The 27,402-nt window shown below is 42.5% G+C and overlaps 1 protein-coding gene across 1 annotated transcript in view; it reads left to right on the top strand.

Annotated features, from left to right (window-relative positions):
* Positions 1-27,402, top strand: part of CSMD2 (CUB and Sushi multiple domains 2) — a 607,094-nt gene that overhangs the window by 107,107 nt on the left and 472,585 nt on the right. Inside the window, exon 3 of the mRNA XM_039511298.1 lies at positions 8,731-8,947. The gene's annotated coding sequence lies outside the window, so the exon portion shown is untranslated. The remainder of the gene's footprint in view (positions 1-8,730; positions 8,948-27,402) is intronic.

Here is a 27,402-nt window from a genome sequence, read left to right as displayed (position 1 = left end):
GCTCTGGCAGTTACTTTCATAGCAGGCAGCGCTGCAAGGAATTAGTACTCTGGCAGAGAAATGCTGTCCCGACCCATTGGAGTGATGAAAAGATGAGCACCTGAACTCTTCACAGAACAACTGACCGTGAAACATTACAAACCTCATCAATTATTTGTTGTAAAATGGGGCTTACGCGCTCAAGCGTTCTGATTGGCTAATTGCGGGCTGTGCCGCTATGGTGCAGCAGTCGCCGCGGGTGACACCATCAAACCAAATCGACTTCTCTCGAGGCAGGGGTTTTGGAGTGACTTAAAAAAAATAGCTTAAATAACAATCCTGGTTGTTTTAGTATATCTACAGTCAGGGACCCACTTTAGTGTGCAGAGTTAACCCACAGCAGCATTGTGTCGGCTTGGGGAATTGAGAATGGGCAAAGGAGCCTTTTGCTTCTTGGTCACTAGAGTAGATATGGTCTGGACAGGTAGAGATGGAGAATTCAAGTTCCTCCCCCTTATCTACAAGGCCTTGCATAATCTCAGCCCTGCCTAGGTCTCTGCGCACCCCTGTTCTAACTCATTATGTTTTCCCCATTCATTTTTATGATTTGTATTGTGGGTAGCACCCAGGAGCCCCAGTCATGGACCCGACCCCATTTTGCTAGGTGCTGTACAAATACAGAACAAAAAGATAGTCTGTGTACCGGAGATCTTACAATCTGAGTAGTTGCATCTCTCTATCTCCCCTTCCAGCTCTTGACTTGATACAGTCTACCCGGTCGACGCCATATGTTCCATATCTGGACTTTTCTCGTTGGCCAACCCTGCATTCCCTCCCCCTCCATCTCTTCAGGTTTCCTCCCTTGAACCTATGGCCTGTTTTGTGTTTTGTCTTATTTAAGCAATTTCCCATGGCTAGACTAATTCAGACTGAAAACAAAGGTGCAGTTTTTTAACAGTGTGGATAATTAATCACTGGAACAATTTACCAAAGATTGTGGGGGACTATCTATCACTGGTAATTTTTAAATCAAGTTTGGATGATGTTCTAAAACATCTGCTGTAGTCAAACAGGAATTAATTCAGGGAAGCTTTCTGGCCCATGTCATAGAGGAGGTCAGAGAGATGAAATCTAAAGTCTATCCATAAATTATAAGGCCAGAAAGATTGTGATCATCTAGTCTGACCTTCTGTGTAATACAGGCCATAGGACTTCACCTAGCAATTCTGATTTGAGCTCAATGACTTGTTGAACTAGACTAGAGCAGATCTTTTAGAAGGGCATCCAATATTGACTTAGTCTTCATCTGATGGAGGATCTGTTCGTTCATGTGTAAACTATTCTAATGGTTACAATCAGGTATTCTGGCACTTGTGCCTCTTGATTCACGACGATCAGAGACACTTATGGAGGAAGAAAACTCCAAAGTCTTATCAACCTCCATGAAATAATTTGGTTTCAGTTGAGGCTGAAGATGTGGTACATAAAAACGTAAGAGCATCCATACTGGGTCAGACCAAAAGTCCAGCTAGCCCAGTATCCTGTCTTCCAACAGTGGCCAGTGCCAGGTACCCCAGAGGGAATGAACAGAACAGGTAATCATCAAGTGATCCATCCCCTGCCACCCATTCCTAGCTTCTGGTGCAAGGGAGAGATCTTATTTTGCATAAACCCCTCATTTGTCCATCTTTATCAAACAATGGCAAGTTATTGCCCTTTATCTTTTCATCTCCTGTGCCCTGAGTGTCTACTTGGGACGTCTTTAGAACTGAATGCTTCATCTGGCTATTGCATCAGTGTGCACGTGGGACAGGTCTCTCAGATAGTAGCAGTCTCTAAGAACATGGGTTCTAGTCTCAAGGTCCTGGCAGTACTAAGTGAGACAGCACGCGATGATGCTGAATGTGAGTGAAAGACAGATGGGGTGGATGGGAAGTAATGCCTCTCTGCAGAGTTCCCCCTGAGAGCTCAGTTAACATCTGGGAGAGCTGGTTTGATTTACAATATCGCTGCATCATGGAGCTAGTTTGAAAACTCTCACCGCCACAGGTGCTACGTTGTCAGCTCTGTTGGGCCAGGCACTGGAGTGTCACCCCTGGGATGCAGGCAAAGCCGTGTGCTCCCTGTGCAGAGACCGGTGGGCGCCGAGCATCGGAGATGGCAATCTGCCCTTCAGTATATATTCTCCTCAGTGCTGCTGGACTTTAACAGTTCGATAGTAAATGGAATCTCTCTGCATTATTTATTACCAGGCTTTGCTTATGAGGCTGTAAGCTAAGTTAAGGGCTACGGCAAGCTGAAAGTTGACTGAAAAGAGACTTAAATATGTGCATTGTGTATGTGCTCTGTGTGAGAATACATGTTGGCAGATGTCCTAGTCACACCAGCAAGCTAGCTTTCTATTTGTGTATATGTCTATATTGATTCCAGTATGTTGTGTGTAAGAAAAATTAATTCCGGATAAACTATTCAAACTAAGAATCTGTGAAAAAAGCCAGCTTGGGAAAATTTTACCTCTCTTTAGTATTTACTTGTTTAATTTGACCCTCTCAACTAAAGTAACCTAGGAGTTTTTTGTATTACTTTATAAGACCCTGATCCTTCAAAACCTGTGTGTGAGTGAGTGAGAGTAGTAACATGAGTAGATCCAGTGAGTAAAGTTACTTGGTTTCAGTGCTGGCAGAATCTCGCCCTTCTTTGTATGTCCGAGTGGAACAAATATGTGAAAGTAAAATGTGCAGAGTAGTGGCTTTAGTTTTACTTTAGTATCATGTTTGAAGTTCACACATTTTATTGTCTAGTAAAGAACAATACCAGAGAAAAACATACAAGTGTAAATAACAACAGCTAAGGAAAATCAAAACATTAAACGCCTTCTGCAATAAGGAAAAAAGATGGCTATGTATCCTCCATAGATTATATTGCTGAGAGGCAATGCATATGATTTGATTTTTGTCCTTTTTAAAATTGTGCTGTTGCTGTACTTCAGTGTCGTTAAATTAGTTTTTGTTTCTGCTGAGACATTAAGTGCCTTAGCTCGTGTTATGAGAAACTGCCGAAATAAATTCTGCTTCCCCCCTTCTGCCATATAGTGGGCCAGATCCTTGGCTAGTCTAAATCAGCATAGTTAATAGTTACATTGATTCACACTGGCTGTGGATCTGGCCCAGTAAATTTAAGCCCTAAGAAGAGGCTGGAAGACCATAAAATGTTGGAAATTGCATTGTGCACTTCACGCACTGGCAATATCAGGTGTGACTCTGTCTAGGATTTGAGTTTGATCTGACAGCTAGGAGAAGATTTGTAATGACAGTGTTGGGACATGTAGGTTGTCTGACTCAGCTATGCTGCCTAAACACTAAGATGGGGTGGGGGAGGAACCATATGCTGAAGAGTCAAGTTTATTGAAAAGGTGCTTCCAGCTGGGTTTGCCCCTCAATGTTTGTTTTAAAAAATAGTCAATTAAAAATCTTAACTTCTCTCTGGCTCTTTTCATTTTTAAATGTGATAAATGATTTGTTCATTTGTTTTCAGTTGATACCTTCTGCAATGATGATAATTTGACAACCCTTAGTTTGAGTGTTATTAACACGGTTCAGAACATGGGAACCTAATGGGTCAGACCTGCCGTCCGTCTAGTCCAGAATACTGTCTCCAACAGTAGTTGGTACCAAATACTTCAGAGGAAGATGCAGTTATGGAATCATTTGTTTATGGGGAGGTTCTCTTCTAAGTTCTGTTAGAGTTTGGTTTATGCTGCGAAGCTTGGGTATTATCATTTTAAAAAAAATAATTCTGTCTAATGTAACTCTGGCTGTTCTCTGTCCATTGAAATGGCCAGTCATATTTTGAAACCTGTTAAGCTCTTGGCTCCAATGCTAACTTGTGGAGTCAGTTCCATAGTGTGTGTGTGTGTGTGTGTGTGTGTGTGTGATTTTTATGTAGTAGTTCTTTTTGACTTAAAATGTGCTTCTTTTTCATCCATGTTGGAGTCAAGGGAGCCGCTCCCTTAAGTTGGTATGATGAGGCATCACAGAATTAGGCCCAATGTTTGTTTGTAACCCAGTCGTTGCATCATTTTGCAGGTGCACAAAAGCCAGACCGTGAAACTGGCTGCTCTGTTTACGTTGTTTAGTGGACAAAATAGGCAAGAAGTAAATGGTGATAAGTAAAGGAGATTTTTCAGGTTCTTTCAATTTCAGCTGAGGGACCTAATACTAATTGAGGTTTCCCTGCACAGGTATGAATCCTGCCATCTACACTCAATTTTTTACTTAGTCCTTGCCCCAAAGAGATTAGAATCTATCTTTTCATTATCTAGAGTCTAGCACAATGCGGTCCTGCTCCTTGTCTGTCAGTGTTACCATAATAAAATTAAATACATTCCTTTAATAAGATGCATGTTTTAAATCTATGATTATCCTTATGACAGAACACTTTACAGAGTTCCAATACCAGCTGCCATTTTCAAGAATATGAGTGGAAGCAGCTCATTTCTTGTTTATGTCCATCCAAATGTGTGTATGCTGATGGGATTCCTGCAGCTATAGTGCTATCATGAAGCTCTAGTCCATGAGCGGTAGTATTAGAAGTTGGAAATAGAGTACATAAATATTTACACTACCACATAGGGCTGGCTGGCAGATGACATCCAATCTGTTAGCTTTATCTATTTACCCTTTTTCATTCTCTGTTGTGGCTCTTGAATTAGGAGTGACAGCATGTAAGAGGAAGTGCTTTAAAAATACTACCACCCTCCCTCCCCCAATGCAACAATTTTTGGAAAGGATCTAATCCTTCCTGTTTCAGAGCTTAAACCAGCCTCTAACTAATGGGGGTCAGGAGGAAATTTCCTGGTATAGGCTGCTCAATATCTGCAGGGTTTCTTGCGCCTTTCTCTGAATCATTTGACACTGGCCACTGTCAGAGGCAGGGTATAGGCCTGGATGGGCCACTGGTCTGATCCACTCTGGCACGTCCTACGTTCCCATGTGTATTGCGGGGAGAGGAGTGAAGTCGCATTTAGAACCTGTGGGCTGGGGAAAGCAAGTCAGAACCATCACTGAAATATTGCTCTCCATTCGGAGTTCCTTTCATGGTGCATGGCTGCTCCTGACTCTCCCTGGCACGGGCTGCAGTGATGTTTGCTACATTAAGGAAAATGCAAGCAACTGGGTTAACAAATAACAATTGTGTCTTACGTGGTTGTGCTCAGGCTTATCGAGTGGGTCTGATCATGTAGTTTTACTAGGCAGCAGTTGAACTCCAAATAGCTGCTCAGGCCATAGTGTATTTTGCAAGCAGACTCTAGATGTTACAAAACCTGGACAGCGTAGCTCTAGCTCAGATTCTGGATGCTGCAGGTGCTAAGGGCTGGTCCTGTATGCAGAGTACAATGAAATTGGTTACTGCGTGCATTACAATATTGTTATAAAACATGGCTTCTGCCTAAGTCTTCATGGTTATCACTGTGCTGTATTTCCTAGCGAGAGAGGGAATAGACCTCAGACCCTCTTTCTCCAGAAGCGCAGACTTAATCTGGGTTTAGCTAATGGCAAATCTATTAAGTGTAGGGTGTGTGTGACACAAAAGTTAAGTGATTGCAATGCCATCTAGTAGAGGGGACTGGGGAGCCCACACAGGCCATCAAGTTCATCCTGGTAGTTGGCACATTGTAGAAGAACCATCATGGCTAAGCCTACTGCAACATCTGATCACCAGCACCCAGGGGAGCACTAGGTGGGAGAAGCCCCTGCTTTTCCCTGAGTTCAGGGACTTTCCTTTGCCCTTGCATGGGACATGTGCTCCTGTTTCCCCCGAAGGTTCAAGTTGGCATGAGAAAGTGTGGATTTCTGCTTGTGCACAGTGCTGGCAGGCATACTCAAGAAGGCCCATTGACAACACAGCCCTGAGGGCTCTCAAGGTATTAGTGTGGGTTTCACTAAAACATGCATTCCTCTGTATTTATTGATGCCCCAGGGCCAAAGGGATAAAGAGAATTGTTACCATGAGTCTTCAAAGGAGAAATGCAACATTTGATAGTCTTGTAACAGAGACTTTAGATCAAGTCTTGGTGATCAAACCCAAAATGAACTAACTCAGACCGTAAACCAGATTATTGGGTATGAGTAAAACCTCTTGTGGTTCCTTGATCTATTTCCCATGTCTGCCAGCTGTTCTCATCAGTTTCCAACATAAAGACAGATCCTGGCTATTTCTGATGAAGGTGTATTGCCTTGTAGATTGTCAGCTCTTGAGAAATTAACTTTTGCTTCCAATAAGCAATTTTCTGTTAGCTGAGTCCATAAGAAGCATAAGCTCATCTTGGGCTGGAATCATGAATGTGGAATTATTTCAGTAGATTAGTTTGTTATAGAACCGTATCAGCTTTTTCTGTTGTCATTTATTGTGTTTCTTCAGCTACTATCAGTTTGAGAGGATGTAGATTTTTGTAGCCATTTTTGTTTGTTGATGGCTTTAATCTCTGAGTTAGGGCCACCCTGGCATAACCAGATTGATTACATCTTGTTTGTCCTTCTGATGACCTTTTGAAGTGTTTGGAACATAGGGTCTCTGACCTTGAATATGCTTAGTTAGCATAATAGTTAGTAGCATCAATAGTTTTTATACCAGCAACAATTATATAGCTACAGACTTTTTAATTTACCAATTTTCCCAAATCGTTCAGATAGCCTTTACTCATGATTAATATTAAGTGTTCTGTAGAGAAAATTATGTATCCACACATTGCCTGCTGAATAACAGCCTGTGTGAAGGAAAGGGAATATGATCTAGTGGTTAGGGAGAGGAACTGAGAGTCAGGGCAACTTATGGATCTCCCAGTGTGGACTTATGCTCAGTTTGCAATTTGTAAAATGGATTAATGTCACCCGCTTTACAAAGGATCACGGGTATTCACCCCTGCCCAGAATACCAGCACTAGGTTTATGCATCACATAAGCCAAGTCCACAAACAAGTGCAATTTAAGAGTGCATGGGGATGAATTTTGCTCACAGGGGTTGCACATGTGCTCTATGATTGGTATTTGCAAAGCAAACCTAGCCACAAATGCTAGGTGCTGTAAAAATGCAAAGTTCTATTCTTTATCTTTGTTAATGAGTTATATGAATGGGTCAGATTTACTCTACCACTCTGGATTATAGGCCTATCCTAAATTTTATTTGTAAAATAAGCCCAGGACAAAAATATTCCCCTTCTGGTAAATCTGATTGACCGCTGCAGTTCCATAAAGATATGAGTTTTCATCTTGCAGGGACAGAACAGGTTCTACTAAGCGTTTTGGTTCCAAGGTAGGCCAATCGAATTACAACTGGCTTTAATGAATGCTACTGTCATTCTTTACCTGTGGCTGGTTGGCACTCAGAAGGGTGAATAACTTTACTGATTTGGAAAACAGCAATGAGAAATCAAAGCCATAATTTCCAGTCTGTACAATTTCAGTTTGAAATCCTCAACAAACAGCATAAATAAGGGCAAACAAACTAGCATCAATGGAAGAAGCCAGACTTGCTTTGTAGAGCTCAGCAATCTCAACAAGCAGTGATCAGTGAAACTCAACTTGATCACAGGATAAGAAGGTAGCACAGCTTTTGTTTTGCACTGTGTTTCCCTGCAAAAGGTAGGGTTGCCAACTGCCTAATCGCACAAACCCAAATTCCCTTGCTGAGGCTGGAATTCAGCTCTGATGTAAACAGGAGCAATTCCACTAATGCCAGCAGGAGCTGTACCTCTTCATAGCAGGGGCAAATTTGCCTCCTGGGCTTGTCTTCGCTGCAGCAGTTAGGTTTAGTGAGAGTGACCCCAGGACAGTGGTTGAGTTGCAAATCAAGCTGCTGCATCACTGCATTTCTAGCTGGAGCATCAGCTACACTGGAGCTTCAGCCTGTGCCACTGAGGGGCCAGCTAGCTTCAGTTCAACATATTAGAGACGTGGGGGGGGGGAGAAGGGGGCAGGAGTGGGGGCAAAACTCAAGTTCTACCTCAAACTAGCATTACAGTGATTACAAGTTCCGTGTTTCAGAAATACAGCCTGCAAGGTTTAAAATAACACCGAAGGGAAAGTGAAGTAGACTAAGGAGAATTTCCATGTCTCTTAACCTTTGTTTCCTCATACATAGGCCGAGGTTTCTAGGCATTAATGTTATAATACTAATAATCAAAATCACCTTTATACCTGGCCTACTCTAGGGCATGTCTACACTACAGTTGCTGTGGCTGTGCTGCTGTAGCACTGTAGTGTAGACACTTCAGTCATCAACTGAAGGATTTTTTCCATTGATATAAGTAATCACCCCCACCCCTCCACCCACTCACACCCTGCGGTGCCCCAGTGACAGGAGATAGGGTTGAAAGAAAAATTCTTCTGTTGACCTACCCGTCTGTCCGGAGGGGTTACGTTGACTTAACTGTGGCACTCAAGAATGTGAATTTTTCTCCCCCAGAATGATGTAGCTAGCTTGAGCTAAATTTAAGTGTAGCCCAGGCCTCAATAAGTGCAAAACAAATCTGCCTCGTGATGATTCAGGCTTGTTTTATGATCTCTGTGTGATGAGTGCAGCTCTAACAGTGCAAGCGTATTTCCAACCTGAACAAAAATCACCCTCCAGCAAGTTTTTGAAAATGAGCAACCTACACATTGGCTCTGCTAAGAGGAAATCTGTATTAACGGTGGTGTTAGTGTAGAATTATAAGGTCTGTTACAATAACATGTTTATCTTTTCTCTCGCCAGCCCAGAACTGCAGCTACGTCTTTCAAGGCCCAAACGGGACGATACAAAGTCCAGGATTTCCGTATGGATATCCAAATTATGCAAACTGCACGTGGACAATCACTGCTGAGGAGCAGAACAGAATACAGCTCGTGTTCCAGTCCTTCGCCTTAGAGGAAGATTTTGATGTATTATCAGTCTATGATGGATTGCCTCAGCAGGGCAATCTGAGAACAAGGTACAGTGTGCGCTATAACAATTGGTGGCGTTTATAAGCGTGTTCAAGATTTCTGCCACTGGGATTAAAATACTTAGGTTGGAGGCTTGCACTGAATCAGCAGCTTATTTGTGAAAGAGATTCTCTTAGCTGTTTTGATTTCTTATGTTTGATAAGATCCTAAATACTGCTGAGAGTGCCTGACAAACATGGCTTATCAATATAGCCTAGACATCTGGGAGAATTTAATTTAGAAAATGGAGCTAGAAGAGAGGAGGTCTGACATGACGAAGATTTTTTCCCTTAAACCCAAAGCTTTACTATCGTAGAGAGACACAGGGCAGCCTTGTGGTTAAGGCACTGGACCAGGACTCAGGAGAGCTGGGGTTAATTCCCGTCTGTGCTAGATTCCCTGTGTGACTTTGGATAAATCACTTAAGCTCTCTGCCTCAGTTTCCCCCCTCTGTACACTGAGGATAATAGTCCATTGATTCTGTAATGTCTATTTAAATTGTAAACATTTTTGGGGTGAGAACTGTCACAGATAATGTGTTTGTACGATGCCTAGTGCAATGGCGCTTTTGTCTCAGTTGAGACGGTGACGTGCTGGCATAATATTATGAATAATATGTTCAATAGAGATGCTGATAATTAAAAATGCATGTGTGAGAGAGAGAGACAGACATGTTGACTGAACTTTATGATTCAGAGACAAGACTCTAGAATTACTCGTAGTTTGTTGATTCTGATGATAAGTTCAAAGATAAAACCTTATTTCAGGTTTTAACCAATAAAACTGGATTTTGGTGTTGGCATTGCACAGTGAATTCGGTGACATGAAGTGGCTGCTTTGTGTAGAACTTGGACAAAGGGCTGTGATCTTGGGTGGGGAGGGTGCTCAAAGATTTTGTTTTTATTTGATTTTAAGCCACTTGTTCACTGTGACTGAGGACTTGTCCTCTTGGTGTCTCAACTAACTCACCTGGAAAATCTGGGTCAGAGAAGCAGGAACATTAAAGAAAACACTCTGTTGTATATAGTGGAGTTCAGGTGGGTGGATAAATTATGTCTTCACCTTGCAGCTATGCTAGAGAATTGTCTTGATTATGGGATTTCATCATTTTATCAGTGTTGATAAATGCAAAGTAATGCACATTGGAAAACATAATCCAAACTATACATATAAAATGATGGTGTCTAAATTAACTGATACCACGCAAGAGATCTTGGAGTCATTGTGGATAGTTCTCTGAAAACATCCACTCAATGTGCAGCGGCAGTCAAAAAAGCAAACAGAATGTGGGGAATCATTAAGAAAGGGATAGAAAATATCATATTGCTTCTATATAAATCCATGGTACACCCACATCTTGAATACTGCATGCAGATGTGGTCACCCCATCTCAAAAAATATATATTGGACTTGGAAAAGATTCAGAAAAGGGCAACTTGTGGAACTCCTTGCCAGAGGATGTTGTGAAGGCCAAAACTATAACAGGGTTAAAAAAAGAACTAGATAAATTAATGGAGGGTAGGTCCATCAATGGCTATTAGCCAGGATGGGCAGGGATGGTGTCCCTAGCCTCTGTTTGCCAGAAGCTGGGAATGGGCGACAGGGGATGGATCACTTGATGATTACCTGTTCTGTTCATTCCCTCTGGGGCACCTGGCATTGGCCACTGTCAGAAGACAGGATACTGGGCTAGATGGACCTTTGGTCGGACCCAGTAGGGCCGTTCTTATGCTCTTATTTAATCAAGAGGCAGGACATTACTTTGCTCTTGGTAATGCATAAAGGAGACCCACATATGCTCAGTCTTCTCTAGGCTCAACTTCTTGTGAGGCAAACTTTGCAGTGGTGGAGAGTCAGTGCTATGATTCGCCTCATCCCAAGCGGCCCCCGGACAAATTACTGCATTCATCAGCATTGGCATAAACTATCTTTGCTCTCTGGAAATCGGTGGGAGGTTCTGCTGAGGGTGCAGAATCCATAAGTGAGCTTAAATTGGAGGAAGGAGTCATGGTGGAGTGAATCAGTAAGGTTACTGTAGATAGATCACAACCAGGGATTCCTGTTCACTGTTAATTATTACCAAGCACAATATGACTCCAGACTGAGAGAATGGCAAGGAAATCTGAGTGTAAGCCATCAGTGCTAACAAACCTCTGGGATTCACAATGCTTGGATGCTATGATGGTTAGAGTTGTAAAGGGTACCTGGACTGATGGATAGCATTAGAGGGTGAACAAAATTCCCTAGTAAAAATGTGGTGCATTAACATTTTAAGGTATTTTTTTTTTTTGGTGGTTTGAACTTACAGAAGCCTTTTTTATTAAGAAATGAGCAGACTTTCTGTGGTTTTGCTGAGCGCTAGGAATATTTTGGGTGACTGGCACATTTTTACTTAATAGTCCTGTTTTGAGTGAAAAATCTCTTTATTGTAAAAAAAAAATCACAATTTAATTCAAAGGGTGAAAAAAAATTCTTATTAGGGAAACTAGTGAATAGTCTGACTTTCCTGTCTTTCATTGTGAACTGACTACTTCATGAGAAGCAAAATATCTGGCTTTGAAATGGCCTGGAGGGCAGTTGTGTGTTTAAACAAACAAAAAAATTGTATGGAAAATAATCAGCAAATTTTGCATCAAAAATACAAACGGGGGAGATTTTCAATGACACAAAGCACAGCAAGGTTCCTAACTCCCAGTGGCTTTCAATTGCAGTTGGTTGTCTTTGGAAATCTGGGTATTACAAATGTTGGCGCACTCACATAAAAGTGTGTTGAATTCTTTCTTAGACTTTAAATTCTTTGGGACAGGGAGAGTATCTTTTCATTCTTTGTCTTGTACAGTACCTGACACAATGAGGTGCTGGTCCATGATTGACTCTTCTAGGTATTACCGCAGTTCAGATCATCATCGTCATTCTGAAATGTGACTGCAAAAATAGCTTAGGAGAGGGTTCTATGTAGATTGTCTCAGTGACCCAGATTAAATTTGCTCAGTTTATAAATTTCTAGTTTACCAGCCCTGCAAGCTCATTTTGGGATCTGAGAAATTGATGGGGTCTTCTCTCCCTATGCATCATCGCTGATCGTTCAGTCACCAACTATGTCGCAGGATAGCTAGGGTGTATAGCCACGTGCAAAACAAAAAGTGAGTGTGAATTTCACCCTCTAATTTTTAGCTGTCATTTGTTTCCATGTGTACAATTGTGGAGCCATCCATAATAAAACTTCTGAAGTCAGTGTGATGGGTATTTAGTGTGAAATTTTCAAAAGCATCAAAAGGGTTTAGGAGCTCACGTCGCACTGAAAGTCCTAAATGACTTTGGTGCTTCTCAAAATTGCCCCATAGTTACAGACTGGCTCTTGAAATCAGAATTCGCTGTTTCTTGGCTGTTCAACATCTCAATCTTTGTTCAGCTAATATTTTGTGCATCAATCTTTCCTTATTAAACTTTGCAGCTGTTGGCAGCGCTCAGTTTTCTTCTTTTTCTAGGATATCAATTTTATGTTTTTCCTCAGTCTGCTTTCCAAATGTACTCCATTCATCATCTAAGTGCTACGCTAGGAGATGGATGAACTGTACATCATTTATCAAAGTTCATCAGTAAGATGACCAAAATAAGTGATAGGCAAGTGCAATGGGAGGGAAAAAACCTGCTTCTATGAAGAGAAGGTAACTGTGCCATTCGCAATGATGGTGGCCATCAGTAAAATAGTTAACAGATGGACAAAAATCTTCTCTTTTGGCCTTCTGGGTCTTCATTTGATTTTCACCTTAATAAACAAGAATCCCTTTTAAATGGAAGGAGTTATAGCCTTCCTCTCAGTAGGCCAAATTCTGCGCTTGGTTAGCTGTGCATAGATTCTTTCGAATTCAACACAAATCGGATACGTGAGAATAGTGGTTCAATGGGGGGATTGGATGAATGTGTTGTATCCATGTAGAGATACTGGCTTGTTTAGTGTGTCATTCTTCGCTCAACTTCTTGGTGCGGAAGAATGAGCTTGGTGGAAATTAATGTATTCCCTATTGGTGAAATTCACCCTTGTGCAGGAGGAACTTGACAAGGCCCTACTATTGCATTTAATCTCTGTATTACCAAGAATTTCCCCTGCTTTTTCTGCTGTGGGGCTTTGTGCGTCACGTCTAAGTGAATTTCAGAGAGGGAGTCAGTCATTCTATTCTTTGTGTTAGCAAACACCCTATTGTATTGCGGTTTAATGTGGTATGAAAGTTCCCTAATACAATAAGAGTAAACTTAATTCAATGAGACACTTGCTAATAAACTGGTTTACTGTATGTTGGGAAATTTGCATTGTGTGATGAAGACATGAGTATAAATGCATCTCCGAGTTTTCTTAATTTAGACCATCTAGAGCGGCTAGATAGCAATCAAGGAAGAATAATGATATCAGCAGAGCTGACGCTTGGGGAGGGGTTGAGTCCTTATTTACTCCTGTAGCATCTCATGAATGTGACCTTCTCAGATTCCTTTCTCTCCCAACGCCTTGCATATCTCCAGGGCTCATCTTCAGAGGGAATGTGGAAATAGAATTGCCTTCTTCTTTGGGTCTAGGGGATGGTGATAGCAAGAGATCACTTTCTTCCCTGACCAGAGTGAGAGGGTGGCACATTTTCAGTAATTCAGATTAAACACTCCAGATCTTCCCTCAGATCTATGTGAGTAGCTCCCATTGACTTCAGTGAGACTTTTCTGTGCATCATCAGGCCAGACAAAACTCTCCTCCATTCTCCAAGAGCCAAATATATTACGCTGATCTTCCTGGTCTCAATCCTACAGCCCTCTAACTTCCTCTGAAATCATTGGGATGGGCAAGAGGAGTACTTCTGGGGTTTTCTAATTTAAAGCTGTTATTGCCCCAGTTCCCAGTCATGCTTTGGTGAATGTATCATTGTTAAAGGGATGCTCCAGTCAGCTTAGTTTGCACCGATTGATTTCTCACAGCTCTGTGCGTTGGGACAGAGTAATTCTGAGTAATAACTTGGAGCTGTTTATGGGGCTGAAGTAATCAGAGGGAGTTGAGGGAACTTAGCACTTTCTAGGAACTGGCTGTCTGCTCATGGCATCCCCAGGCTGAGGCTTCCTCTTTTGCCTCAGTGTTTTCTGGTGCATCCATCAGTGTAATGTTTTCTAAAGAATTTTCACTGATGCTAATAATTTCCAATGACTTTCCAAATGTAAGAGTCTAGAATTGGGCAGCTGAATTCCTTATTTTAAGTCTCAGATGGCACTCCGCTACCTAGGGCATGTAGGACACATGGAAGTGTCCCATTAGATGGCCATTTTACAAACTACACTTGGAAGCTGAATCAACAGGGAACAATCTGCAGCTGTAAGTAGGGTTGGCAAGCTGGTTGGTTGACCGCCTGTTTGACAACAGTCACAAATTCTCAAACATACCGGTAAGAATGTCTGTGGTATTAATGTAGATGGAATTTCTGCTAAAGGTGTTAGCATAAGTCAGTCATTAAACAAGGTTTGAAGTTTAGTATATAGAAACTTTAGCTTGTTTAATCTTCTGCTGAATATACTATGAACATTATTTTAACCTTTCATTAAAGATAAAGAAGAGAAGGAAAAACAGTTTGAATATTAAAAGAGGCTTTTATTTTAACAGTTCTTTAGAGAGTTTTTAGAAAGAAAAACTCCCTTGTTTGACCATTTTTTGGACAGTGTTAAAGATGGTAATAATTGTTTTGGGGTTTTTTTTTGAGAGGGAGGGGAAGAGAAGTTACCGGAGACAGGCAGGAGTTGCTGTTTGGTTTGGTTTTCTTTTAGATGATGTCTGGGATTTAGCAGGAGCCAATGAAGGTGGCGGTGTCCGTTGGGTTCCCTTTTTTTTCTTCTTCTTTTTTCCTGGGATGGTAAGGACACCTTTTAGGATTAGACAAAGAAGGTCCAGTGCTTTAGGAGATAGTGTGCATGGCAGTTGTGATGGTGAAACTTGCTTTAGGAATTGGGAGTTAGTAGTAGTGAAAAAAAATGGGATTTTAAACGGTGAGTGATGGGTGGAATCGCTTACTTGTATTATTTTGTGTACTAATTAGGCTTACTTTTTGCTATATTCATTTAGGTTTATTGAGTTTTGGTTTTATATTTTCTTAAGCATAATTTTGTTATGGTTTTCCAGCTCTGTTAGGTTTTTTTGTTTGGAAAAAATTAGTTTGTGATTTTGTATTTTTTTATTATAGGTTATTGTGATATTTTATTAATTTAAATTCGTTATATATAATTAGGATAAATTTGTAGACTTTATTATTATAATAGCTTTTAATGGACAAATTCTAACTAGGATTAGATATTTGTTCATAAAATTGAAAAAAAAACAAACACCCATTTTTATTTTAGTTTAAGCATTTAGAGGAAAGGAGAAAAATATTGGGTTATATTAAGACTTGTACATTTTTTATTTTAAAGAGGGAATTTATAAATTTAATTTGACTAGTGTAGAATAGATCCCATGTCTTCTAGCTCCCATTCTTGTGCTCTATGTTCTGGCCATCTTGATGTTGGCGAAGTGGCATCGTATAATTCTGGAGTGAGGAATGTGGTGCCTTAAGTGTTTGGAAAGTACCTAGCATAATGTGGGTACAACTGGAATCTAGACAATGATGATGACAGTAAGTGAAAACCCTGTCGTTAGAGAACATGGACTGTTTTCAATACTTCCTTTAATATCGGTTCAAGCAATCAAGAAAACATTGTTTCTGTTTAAACATTAAACATTTTCTTTAAATATTTAATCAGAAACATTTTCTTCTGATTGTTCAACCAGTAAAAGTAACTTGCCAAGAGGTCTTTTAAGGCAAGCTGCAGTGCTCGTGTTAGTGTACTTTATTTTTAATAGGCTGTTGTGATAAGTGCCCTTTGGATACATTTATGCATATTCAAGGATTTAAACCATATGTTGCTGTTGTCTTTTATCAAGTTTACAGTAGTGTATGGAGGCTGCAATTTAGATCAGGGCCCCATAGTGCTAGGTGCTGTATTAATTCTTTGTAAGACACAATCTCATTATTCTAAATAGTACAAGATTTTACACTCTAAATAGACAAGAGGCAAAGAGCATGAGGGGAAAGACAGGCACAGAGAAGGGAGAATTCTGCTGCCAGATTTTCATGGTTCTGTTTCTGGAGAGCCCAACACAGAGACCCCATTGTGGTAGGTGCTTTATAAATACATTGTATGGAACTGTGCTTGGCTTGAATAATTTACAGTCTAGATCAAGGATGAGAGGGGAAACTGAGTTATCGAGGAGGGAAGTGACATGCCAAAGGTCACACGGACCAGGAACTGATCCAGGAATAGAACCCATGTCACTGGACTCCCAATCCAGCAAACTATCTGCTACATTGTGCTTCCTCTTAGAGCAAGTGAGCAGAGTTCCAAGGCACGATACCATGTGGATATATCCTTAGGTGGTAAGAGAGGAGGACAGTACTTTGTGCCTTTCTAGTAACTGCCCCGAAGATCATTAAGGGCGATGCAGATATTAATGATTTGAGACTCTGACATCTGACGTGAGTATTGTGTTAAATTTAGGACCCACTGAGTCTTCACTGCATGGTTCTCTTGAGTTAACTCCTCTCAAGTTAACCTAGCTCAGAGAGAGTGTTCACACTGCAAAACACTGGAGCAGCATGGAATTCTTGCATTAGCAGCACAGAGTACCTGAGTCCCCTCTGCGTTATCTGCTGTACTCGGGCATCAACCCACGTCCCTGAGGAAGCAGCTAGTCTGAGTTTAAAGCACCACTTAACTCAAGCTAGAGATTTTTGAGTACGGACAGGAGTTTGGTTAAGGGCAGCACGCACGTTATACCTGAAGCTAACTCTGTGTTAAGGATAAGCCCGGAGAGTGCCTTACCCACCAGATCACCTTGTCTCTCTCATGCATAATAATGGTATTTAGTTCACTGGTGGTCCAGATTTTCAAACAAAACATTTTTTTAATAGCATAATCCAAAATAAAAAAAAGCTAAATAAAAGATCATTAACAATGAAAAGTCATAAGGTTTTGTTCTGACAATGTTGAAATAGGAGGTTGGAATGTTTTTTTCCCCGTTTTTCTCCTAAAAGACATTTTGACAAAATTGACGTGATTTCGCGGAGTATTTCAATTTTGAGCATGGAAAATGGCTCCATCAAAGTTTTTCTCACCAGCTTTACTTAGTACATAGCACTTCCACTGTTCTCGATGTGGGGGGAATTTTCTATTGTCCTCAATAGTGAATCCCATTCAAAATTACACGCTATGCTATTTCCTTGTTTTCTTTTTAGCCATTTTAAATATTGTTGTCATAAAAAAGGGGGAACAAATGTATAACTTCAATACAAATACAAAGCCTGATATTTTCTCTCACCAGCACACTGAATAAATGGATAAAGTAGCACTTATGTGGAGAGGAGTCATTTAAAGATAAATATTTAAATAATTCCATATATAAATGAATGGCAAACACCCTTTCCCTTTTATCTCTTGCCTTTTTGATCACTTAAAGGCTTCTCTTAAGTTAATGAATACTTTGCAGTGGCTACATTATGCAGCAGTTTTTAAAAGGTTTGTTCGAATACCATCTCATTCTTGTGTGCTTTTCGAGACATCTTCCCACCTTGCCTGGTCAGGATTCACTGTCCTATATAAGAAATTCATGTCAGTCCACAAATAATTTTGTTGATTCTCGCCCCTTCCTCCCGCCTCAATAACTGGCAGTCCGCTGGAACTATTTGATATTTTATCTGATCATGGACATCCAGCCTGCAGTTCAGTATTTAGATGCTTGGCAAAGCATGGGGACTGATCATAGAATCACAGACATGTAGAATAGATAGTCATAGTTGTTACCAGGTAAGTTCTGTCTTTAATGAAGTCATTTTAACACTGGATTTCTCATGCTTTGCTCGTGCATGCAAGGGGTGGTATACATACAGTTCTCATACTGCTGTAACTATATTGGATTAAGAACTGAAATAGTTAAAATGGTAATATTTCTCTCCCCCCTCCCTCGCACTGTGGATGCAGTTAAACTGGTATAAAGGTGTGTGACGGGGTTGGGACTCATCACCGTGGCGCCTCCCGCTAGTCGCTCTGGGAATTAGCTCAGTCCATGGGGAGCGCCCTCTGCTGGTGGTGTCCCATCCGTCGTCTGTTCTCTGCTGGTGTCCAGACCCACATTGCTCCCCACTCAGCGACGTCTGTTTCAGGCCACTGCCCTCCGGCAGTGCCCCCTAGTCCATCCTCACCCCCTTCCTGGGGGTGGGGTGGGTTAACAGCAGTCTTTCTCTGTGTCCCAGCCACAGTGGTCAACCGCACCCCAAAGTCTAACCCCTTGTATCAGGGGTCTGGTGCAGTATGCTACTGCCACATCCAATGGCTGGGTGTAGGTGCATCTCTCTCCCTGGGCCACTTCCCCTTCGGCCCCTTTGCACTGGCTAGGCCCTTCCCTCAGCAGGCTGGAGTTCCCTTTGGCTCCCCTGAGCCTGCCCAGCACTGCGCTGTCCCAGGTGCTAGTCTCCTCACGCAGGAGACAGACCTTTACCCTTTGAAGGCCTGGGAGAGACTGCCTGCTCCTCTCTTAGGCAGCCATTATATAGCGCCTAGCCTAGCCCTGATTGGCTGGCTCTAATCTCAGCCCTGATTGGCTGCCAGCCTGCACAGCCGCTCTGGCCTACTCTAACCCACTCTCGGATGGGGGTGGGGCAGCCGCCCCACCACAAGGTGCTTTATATTTCCTCCCAAGTGAAGTCTGACCATTGAAACCTATGGCAAAACTCCCATTGATTTCAATGGAGAAAGATCAGGACCATGGAGAGTTCCAGTCCCTGTGACTATAACCCTCGCCTGGGTTCTCCAGGCAGTTCCATTTCTAATTCTAACTCTAGGACATGAATGGCCCAAACCCTAACCTTATTCTGAAGCACCAAAGTAACCTTAACTCTAGAGGGTTTCCAAGCACCAGCATCAGATGAAGAACTTAATTTTAAAATATAAATTGCCTTAATATGCTGTACAGTTGGGCCTTTAAATCAGAACAGATGCTTACTAAGTACTGATGAGGGCCTTCAAATATAGTGTTTGGACATCATGTTAAGATGCCCATATTTGATAAGCATAGCCGTGTCCTCTGTTAAAAAGTATCCATAAAATTGTAACTCTCCCAGAGACACTCCGTCACCATTCATGGTCACAGAGATTCTGAATGCATTACAATTACTGTTAGAAAAGATCTATTCTATACTAATGTAATTAGCTATGTCTGTGTTGTTATAAGTATTTGGTTCCCTGCACTTTTCTCAGTCTTCTCCCAGTATAGGTAGGTCTTCAGATGGTACTGAATTCAGTTGTTTGAGTGGATGTTTCAAGAAAAGTGAACAAATCTAGATTATGGGGCTGATTGAAACAGCTATAAATGGCTGTAGATCCATGGAAGTCAACAAGATACGTGAATTTACACAACCTTGAGAAGCTGATCTGATATTTTCACAGTATTTTGCTGTTTCTAATCTAGCTCAGGAATCTGTAGTGTTAGAGACAATTGCTAAGAGTTACCACTGTAGCGTCCTACTCAAAGTACAGAGGCAATCTGTAGAGTCTGATACAGTGTCACTGAGTAACTGTCTGGCACTAGAATCAGTTTTAATGGCAACCATTGTTTATAATGCAAAATATTGACAAGGCTTATTATAGGGAGACACCTGTCTTTTTTTCCCTGAAGAACTGTCAAGGAGCATTGAGGGGAATGATTGGTGTCAATGTACTGTGCATATGCAGTTGCAAAATGCCATATCTCTTTGGCCATATTTAATTGACTGAAAGATTTAACAAAATACTTTATCTTAAGCTTGCATGGCACTGCTTAAGGGAGGTGAGTTACTTATTGGGATGATCCATTTACAGATGATTCAAAAATACCTGTTTTGTGCTGATAATCTAATTACCCTTCTGAACAATTGGATTGAGCCATCTGTACTTGAGAGCTAGTGAGGAAAGCAAAACATCCAAGCCTGTAAGTAAGGGGAAAAATAAGACACTCTCCCCCGCCCAAAAAAACCCAACAACCCTTGCTTAAAATAACTCTCGCTGTCAAATTAATTCAGGCTTCCTGCACTGAAAAATCCACCCATGACAAATTCAGTCCCAAAGTGTTGGCAAAAATTGGTCTTTTCTCATAGGTGAAGTTGTTCTCCTTTGTCAGCATCTAGGACTTTACATGCAGAATACACATGATCCCCATTTTACAAATGAAAAGTGAGGTATAGGGAGATTACATGGATCACTCAAGGTTTTGCTGCAAATCAGTGGCAGTGCTCGGGGATAAAATCCAAGTTTTCTGACTCTTCATCCTTTCACCTGGCCCACGCTCTCACCGTATAAGCACTGCAGAACTAAGTGTACTGTCTTTTTCTGAAGCTGCTCAGGTCCCAAGTTGCTGAGAGCTGCATAAATGCCTGGATGGATAGCACAGGTCATTGACCATTGGCAGACAGGACACAGAACCCTTTGTTTATCCTGGTTCTCTGTGGGATCACTCTTGGTCCCACGACACAACCCTCTGCAGTGACCTCGGGTCTTCAAAGTGACCTTAGTTCATTCTGTTAAAATAAGAAAAAAATCAGCGTCAACTAAATTCTTCTGTCAATGCTGGGGAACTTTTACTTCAGAATCTTACCTCTTTTTTTCCTCCAGTGCAGTTTGTCATGTTGTGTTTAACTCTGCAGGAATAAAAAACACTTAAATCCATGCCCTCTAAATGGAATAAAATAAAATTTATTTCTCTAAGATGATATTCACCTGAGCTGCTCCAGCAATGAGAAGATTGTTAGAGACTCTGTCCTATCACTCCCAGGAAATGCTGAGTATACAAGCCTCATCTCTACCACAAGGCAGGTGCCAGATGTGAAGGTCAAGGTTGCCCCAGTGAAATTAGTCAAGAACTAAAAAAAAATGACCCTCTCTGAAGAAATTCTGCCTTGGGCAAAATATCCTTAAAGTTTGAGAGGCGTTTAGTGCTGCTGTTCTGTGTTAGGCTCACATTTAGCAGACACAAAGATCAGAAGAAGGGGAATGAGCTAACAACAGATTCTCACACTGATGTAACATTGACTTCTGTAGGCTTTCAATGAGTCCCTAGGTAAGGCTAATCTTGGGTGTTTCTCTGACCTCCTGCACTTTAGATGTTGACCCGCATGGGAAAACAGAGAGGTGGTGTAGTCCAGAGGACTGAGCGTCAGGAGGAGCTGGATTCTCTTCCTGGCTCTCCCACCTATCTGCTTTGTGACATTACTCACATTGTAAGCTCTTTGGAGCAGGGAGCTGTTTCTATAGCATCTAGCACAAAGGGGTCGTAGTCCTTAGGCACTGTCACAGCACTAATAATAATAACTGGGAAAGTCGCTTCCCCTCTGTCTCCTGCCTTTTGTCTATTTAGATTGTAATCTTCAGACAGGGACTGTCTCTTGCATTGTGTCTAGCACAATGGGGCATCGGTCTCTGTTGGAGCCTGTAGGTGCTGCCATAATATCAACAGTAAGGCTCTTGCTTGGAATTGGTTTCTTGTTCATCTTTTCCCTCCACACTGTGAGTAATTGTTAACAAGCATGTGTATGTGGGGAGGGAAGATAAGGCTCCAAGAAAAACGCCAGCAATGGTGCTTGCCCAGTATTAAGGCATGCTGAATAAGGAAATATTTTCTTTAAGTAGATAGTACCTGAAAGATTTAGTTAAGGCTCTAAGATGGAATTTTCTTTGATTGGTCTCCTGGCTCTGGATGCCATTAGTAATGGAGGAGGTAGATTTTAAACGTGTGGGGAAATTAAGAGTGTGTTTTGATTTCCTGTGTTCAAGCTATTGATGTGAGCCGAGAGAGACTGATCACCTGGGATGTTTAGCAACAGCTCAAGGTGGGAGTTGTGGGGGATGCCCATAAATTTAATTAATTAATAATAATTGGAGATATACCAATCTCCTAGAACTGGAAGGGACCTTGAAAGGTCATCTAGTCCAGCCCCTGCCTTCACTAGCAGGACCAATTTTTGCCCCAGATCCCTAAGTGGCCCCCTCAAGGATTGAACTCACAACCCTGGGTTTAGCAGGCCAATGCTCAAACCACTGAGCTATCCCTCTTTCCAAAATTGTTTTTGCATTGTTATTCCTTGTGCAGTAGGACCCGTTTTCAGTTTCACCTTTCCAACAAAGATGATGTCAGGCTGCTCTGTTTAAGGAGGTGATGAGGTCTAGTGGCAGTCAGGAGACCCCCCCAGTACTATTGCTGAGCTGGCTGGGCAAGTCACTCCACATTTCTGGGCTTCTCTTTTCACATCCTACAGTTTCTCCCTCTTGTTTATTTGGGTAGCAAGTTCTTTGGTGCAGGGACTGCCTCTTACTACGTGTATGTACAGCACTGTGCACGGTGAGACCCTGATCTCATGTTGAGATGATTCAAAATAATAATTTAGAGTCACAAGACCAAGTTCATCCCTACAGTTGGTAAAAGTGGTGGCTCATTCGAGTGTCAGGTTCATTTTTTTAATATCGTAATTACTAGCTTTTAAAAAAGATTCTAGATCCTAATGAAATTCCAGTTATCATTATCTGCCTTAGCATTTCCTGTAGTGCCCAACACCACTGTATCAAAGTCTTTTGTATGTGGTGAAGTCACGAGCAGCCTCATGAGACTTGTGCTCTGCTCATTTTCCAGATTAGAAAATGCTACCTGGTTGGGGTCGCTAACCACTACATCATGAGATGCGATCTCCAAGGTGAACAGTATCCCCTTATTCAATATATTTTTTTAAATTTTAAAAAAGCAGCCACACATTTTTACCGATTGAGTCACAGTTTCTTTTATCCCTTTAGCAGAAATGACAACTTACAAAAGCCAGTTGGTGAATGTTTGGGGTCATAGCAAGTGAGATTCAATTTCCAACACTAGAGGGAGAGAGATGGTACTAATAATACTTAGCACTTATATGGTGCTTTTCATCAGGAGGATTTGGAAGGCTTTATGCAAGAGCAGAAATTATAGAGTACGCTAGAACCTCAGCATTACCAACTGTCACCCACACACCTCATTTGGAACCGGAAGTACACAAGCAGGCAGCAGCAGAGATGACAGAAAAAAGAAAAGCGAATACAGTAGAGTACTGTGTTAAACATAAACTACTAAAAAATAAAGGGGAAGTTTTAAATAAAGATTTGACAAGCTCAGGAAACTGTTTCTCTGCTTGTTTCATTTAAATTAAGCTGGTTAAATGCAGCATTTTTTTCTTCTGCTTAGTGAAGTTTCAAAGCTGTATTAAGTCAATGTTCAGTTGTAAACTTTTGGAAGAACCACCACAACGTTTTGTTCAGCGTTACAAATAACATCCATCCCCGAGGTGTTCATAACTCTGAGGTTCTACTTGACTACATTGTCTCTGCTTACGGATGGGGAAATGACTTGCCAAAGGTGGCACAGTGAGTCATTGGCAGCTGAGAATAGAACCCAAGTCTTCCGATTCCCACCCTTGTGTTCTGGCTGCCAGATAAAGAGCTGGTGGGTCAGAATTTGATCCTGGGCCTATTGGAGTCCATGGCAGAAGTTCCTTTGACTTTAGTAGTGTGAGATCTGGCCATAAAGGAAAACCCTTAAATTCTCCTGCCCAGTAGTTTGTGGGTACTGGCCAGAGTCTGCACCAATATTGACACTTTTCTCACCAAAAATTAGTGGCAGTTCTCTGCAAAGAATAAATTCTGAGCAGTGCAACAAGCCATGGAAAACACCTGTCCCATAACAGAAGTATAGGCAGAATGTGCAGGTGAGACAGCGCTGCCTAGTATGAATTAGAGCAGGAGTGGCCAGCCTGAGCCTGAGAAGGAGCCAGAATTTATCAATGTACATTGCCAAAGAGCCACAGTAATACATCAGCAGCGCCCCCATGAGCTCCCCTGCCCCACTCCCAGTGCCTGCACCCACCAGCAGCCCCGCCCATCAACACCCCCCCTCTCTCCTCACACTTCCCGATCAGCTGTTTTGTGCCATGCAGGATGGTTGGGGAGGGGGAGGAGTGAGGGTACGGCAGGCTCAGGGGAGGGAGCAGGAAGGGGTGGAGTGGGGGCAGGGCCTGTGGCAGAGCCAGGGGTTGAGCAGTGAGCATCCCCCGGCACATTAGAAAGTTGGCGGCTGTAGCTCCAGCCCCGGAGTCGGTGCCTCTACAAGGAGCCGCGTATTAACTTCTGAAGAGCCGCATGCCACAGGTTGACCACAGCCGGAGCCACAGGTTGACCACCCCTGAATTAGAGCCTCAGGCAGGAGTCCTGAGTTCTGTTCCTAGCTCCAGAACAGATTTGCTCTCTGAACTTGGGCAAGTCACTTCACTTAAGTTTTCTGATCTGTAAAATGTCTCTGGTAATACTTAGAGGTTTGGCAGGACCTACCTGTAGTTTGCAAAGTGCTTGAAGAGAAGGTATAAAGGAGTATTATTTGCTGGGGTGTAAAAATATGTAACAAAGGTGCAAGACAGAGAGAATTTGCAACCAGGACTCTTAATTTCTTTTCCTGAAGGCAGAAAAAGTGGGGGGGGGGGGGCAGGGGAGGGAGTGTGTGTGGGCCGCGGGAGGGAACCTTCTGAACTCAGTTAATCTTTAGGCCACTGCAGTTTGTGTATCTGATTCTAAGGCATGACCTTCAAAGTTTCTGAAGCCGGGCACCTCTTCAGTCGGTGTAGTTCCCTTTTATCAGAATTAATGACTGTCTGCAAGAAGCGATACAATCTTAGTAGATCAGGGAAGATATAATGACATTGTGGAGTGCTATTACTAGAGATATCAAATAGAAAATTGACAACTCTTCTGTGCCCATTGACTTTACTTCATTACTCCTGCTGCGTTGCAGAGGGTGGTGAGTCTTCTCAATAGAATACGCAGAATTGGTATTCATCGTATGAGGGAGAGCAACTGCAAACATTTGATTCTTTTCATAAGTAAAGAACGCCATTGTCTGGTTTCAGTTTTATAAGTATTTGGAAAACAAAAAAAAGTTCTGCTATCTAAAAGGAGAACTGGAGTGAGGGGGGAATGTCATTTAAATTCTCACCCTTTTGGTGGCTAGTTCTCTGCTATGCTCGCATGTTGTTAACTTTGAAATCAAAGAATAGGACTATCACGTCGCATATGGATGATCTGTTTTTTTCCCTTCTGCTTCGTTTAGCACCTCGTTATAGTCGTGTGTTCCTGTGCAATGGTAAGTGTAAAATACTGCCATTCTATTTATTAGTGATGTTTGTTGGTGTTATTACACCAGTACTTAGAGGCTCCAACTGAGATCAGGGCTCCATTGTGCTAGGCAGTGTACAGACACTCCTGTCCCCAAAAGCCCGTAGTCTGCCCAGACCAGGCAAATAAAGGGTGAAATGGGAAAGGGAGAGGAAATGACTTGCCTAAGGTCAAACAGCAGGTGTCACAACCCAATGGCTCCCTCCCTCAGGGGGTCCCCTGGGGAGGCAGATCAGCATTGTACATTGCTAACGCTGTTGTAGGCATTGCAAGGTATTTTGGGAAGGGTTAAAGGTGTGAGTGTGGAGTAAAAGGTTCCTTTTCAGGTTGAAAAAGGCCGAAGAGGGAGGGAAAGAGAAGGGAATGGGTTAACTCGATGCTCCAGCTAGGTCCGAAAATAAGAGTCCGACTTCAGCCCAAGGCCACTGCACACAACCGACTCTCGGCTGCCTGCCAAGAAAGACGGGAGCCTAGATTTCAACCCCGATAGCCATAAAAAAGGAAAACTAAGCTAAGCAGGACTGCAGAGGCTGCAAAAACTAGTCAGACGGCGAAGGCAGGTGAGGGGGAAAACAAAGTCTTGCGTCCCTGAAGACGGTGTGTTTTGGGAAAGTTGAGTAAGCTGCAGAAAGCCGGTTTGGACTGGGACAAAGAGCACCAGGGGGCAGAGGTCCCTGAACAAAACGCCCCCAAAAGACCCCAGGACTTAAAAACTAAGAACTGAAGCAAATTGGAGATCAACAGCGGACCCTGGATGGCCTGTGCACAGGACAGAGCTCTTGTCCTCCCTTCCCCCTCTTCTTACGTTACACCCGGGCTTGGCCAGCCTTGGGTCGTGCATCTGAGAGTATGAAAGTGGGTTAGGGCTGGGGCACTAATGCTTTCTTTCTTCCTCCGAGTGACGTGGGAGCGTTCCCAGCACTCACCTATGGTCCTGCGGCCTCAGCCTGGTCACCTGATGCCTCAGGCAGACTGGTAACAGAAATCTGTCACACAGGTCAGTGGCAGAACCTGAACAGAACCTAGTTCTCTCCACTCAGTCTAGGGTCAGTCTAATGGACCACACCACTGCATCTCTGATTTGATAGCATTTTCCATCCACTGTGCACAGTTTATTAACTGCTCTGGGACCTGGGCAATGCCAGGTTCCTGAGGGCAGGAATGGAGTGTTGAGTTGCTTTTGCTCATTTCAAATCCTTCTGTGGTAATAAAGATGGTCTTGAGACAAAGGCCTTGAGATGAACTGTAGCTCAGAACATAAGAACTGCTGGGCCGACTCAGGGTTCAGTCTAGCCCAGTATCCTGTCTCTGACAGTGGCCAGCACCAGCTGCTTCAGACTATCTCAAAGGTTTGCTTTGCATTTGGGCTGCAGGGCTAGTTCAGCTCTCATCATGTCAGAACGGGTTCATCTCTCTGCTGGTTGTTAAGCCACAGTGGGTCAGATGCTTGGCTTTGTGGCAAGGAGTTTTTTTCTGCCGCAGTTCCATCCTCTCCATGCCAGGCTCCAGCTCATGCCGACTGGTGAACTGTGACTGGGTGGAACACTTGCATTGTTTCTGGATCACAGAGAAACAGTTTTTCAGAAGCAGAGTCGCTGTCAAGTCCTAGACACTTAACTTCCAGCAATATCCATGTGAGACACCGATAGCCATCTGCAGATCCTCTATCTCAGGAGGGTCTGTTCTGCCAGCTGCTGTGCTGACGTAACATTAAGGATTATGCGCAGTGATCGGCAGCAGAAAATTGAGCTTTATCTTTGGGGTTTATTTTAACCAACACTTCAGAAATGCAGCACAGGCTTTCCAGAACTAATGCATAAATCCCAGTCCAAGACCCTTACTTGTGTGAGTGATGTGGATGAATCTTGCCCGGTTCCTCACCATACATGGTGTAGGACAGCTGTACTTGGGCTCACTGATGAAGTGTTTTTCTTTTGGCACTCACATGGAAAAGGGGCAAATGTATGCCCAAAAGGAGACAAATATGAAGGGTGTCCCCTAGATTGGGCCTAGTAAATCAGGGGTGAGGTCTGAATTTTACCTTGCCAACTAAAAGTATTTGGTTAACAAGTGTCCTATAAGCAAATATATTGGACTAAGGTCCTTCTGTCTTGTAGAGCACTGAAGATATAAAGAGTCAGCAGACATGACCTGAAGGGACTCTGCTCAGACACGTTCTAAGAAGAATCCTCAG

The sequence above is a fragment of the Mauremys reevesii genome, linkage group 23, assembly GCF_016161935.1.
Source record: "Mauremys reevesii isolate NIE-2019 linkage group 23, ASM1616193v1, whole genome shotgun sequence".
NCBI lineage: Eukaryota > Metazoa > Chordata > Testudines > Geoemydidae > Mauremys > Mauremys reevesii.
Note: the sequence above shows the minus strand (reverse complement) of the source record. Positions and strands in the feature narration are given on the sequence as shown.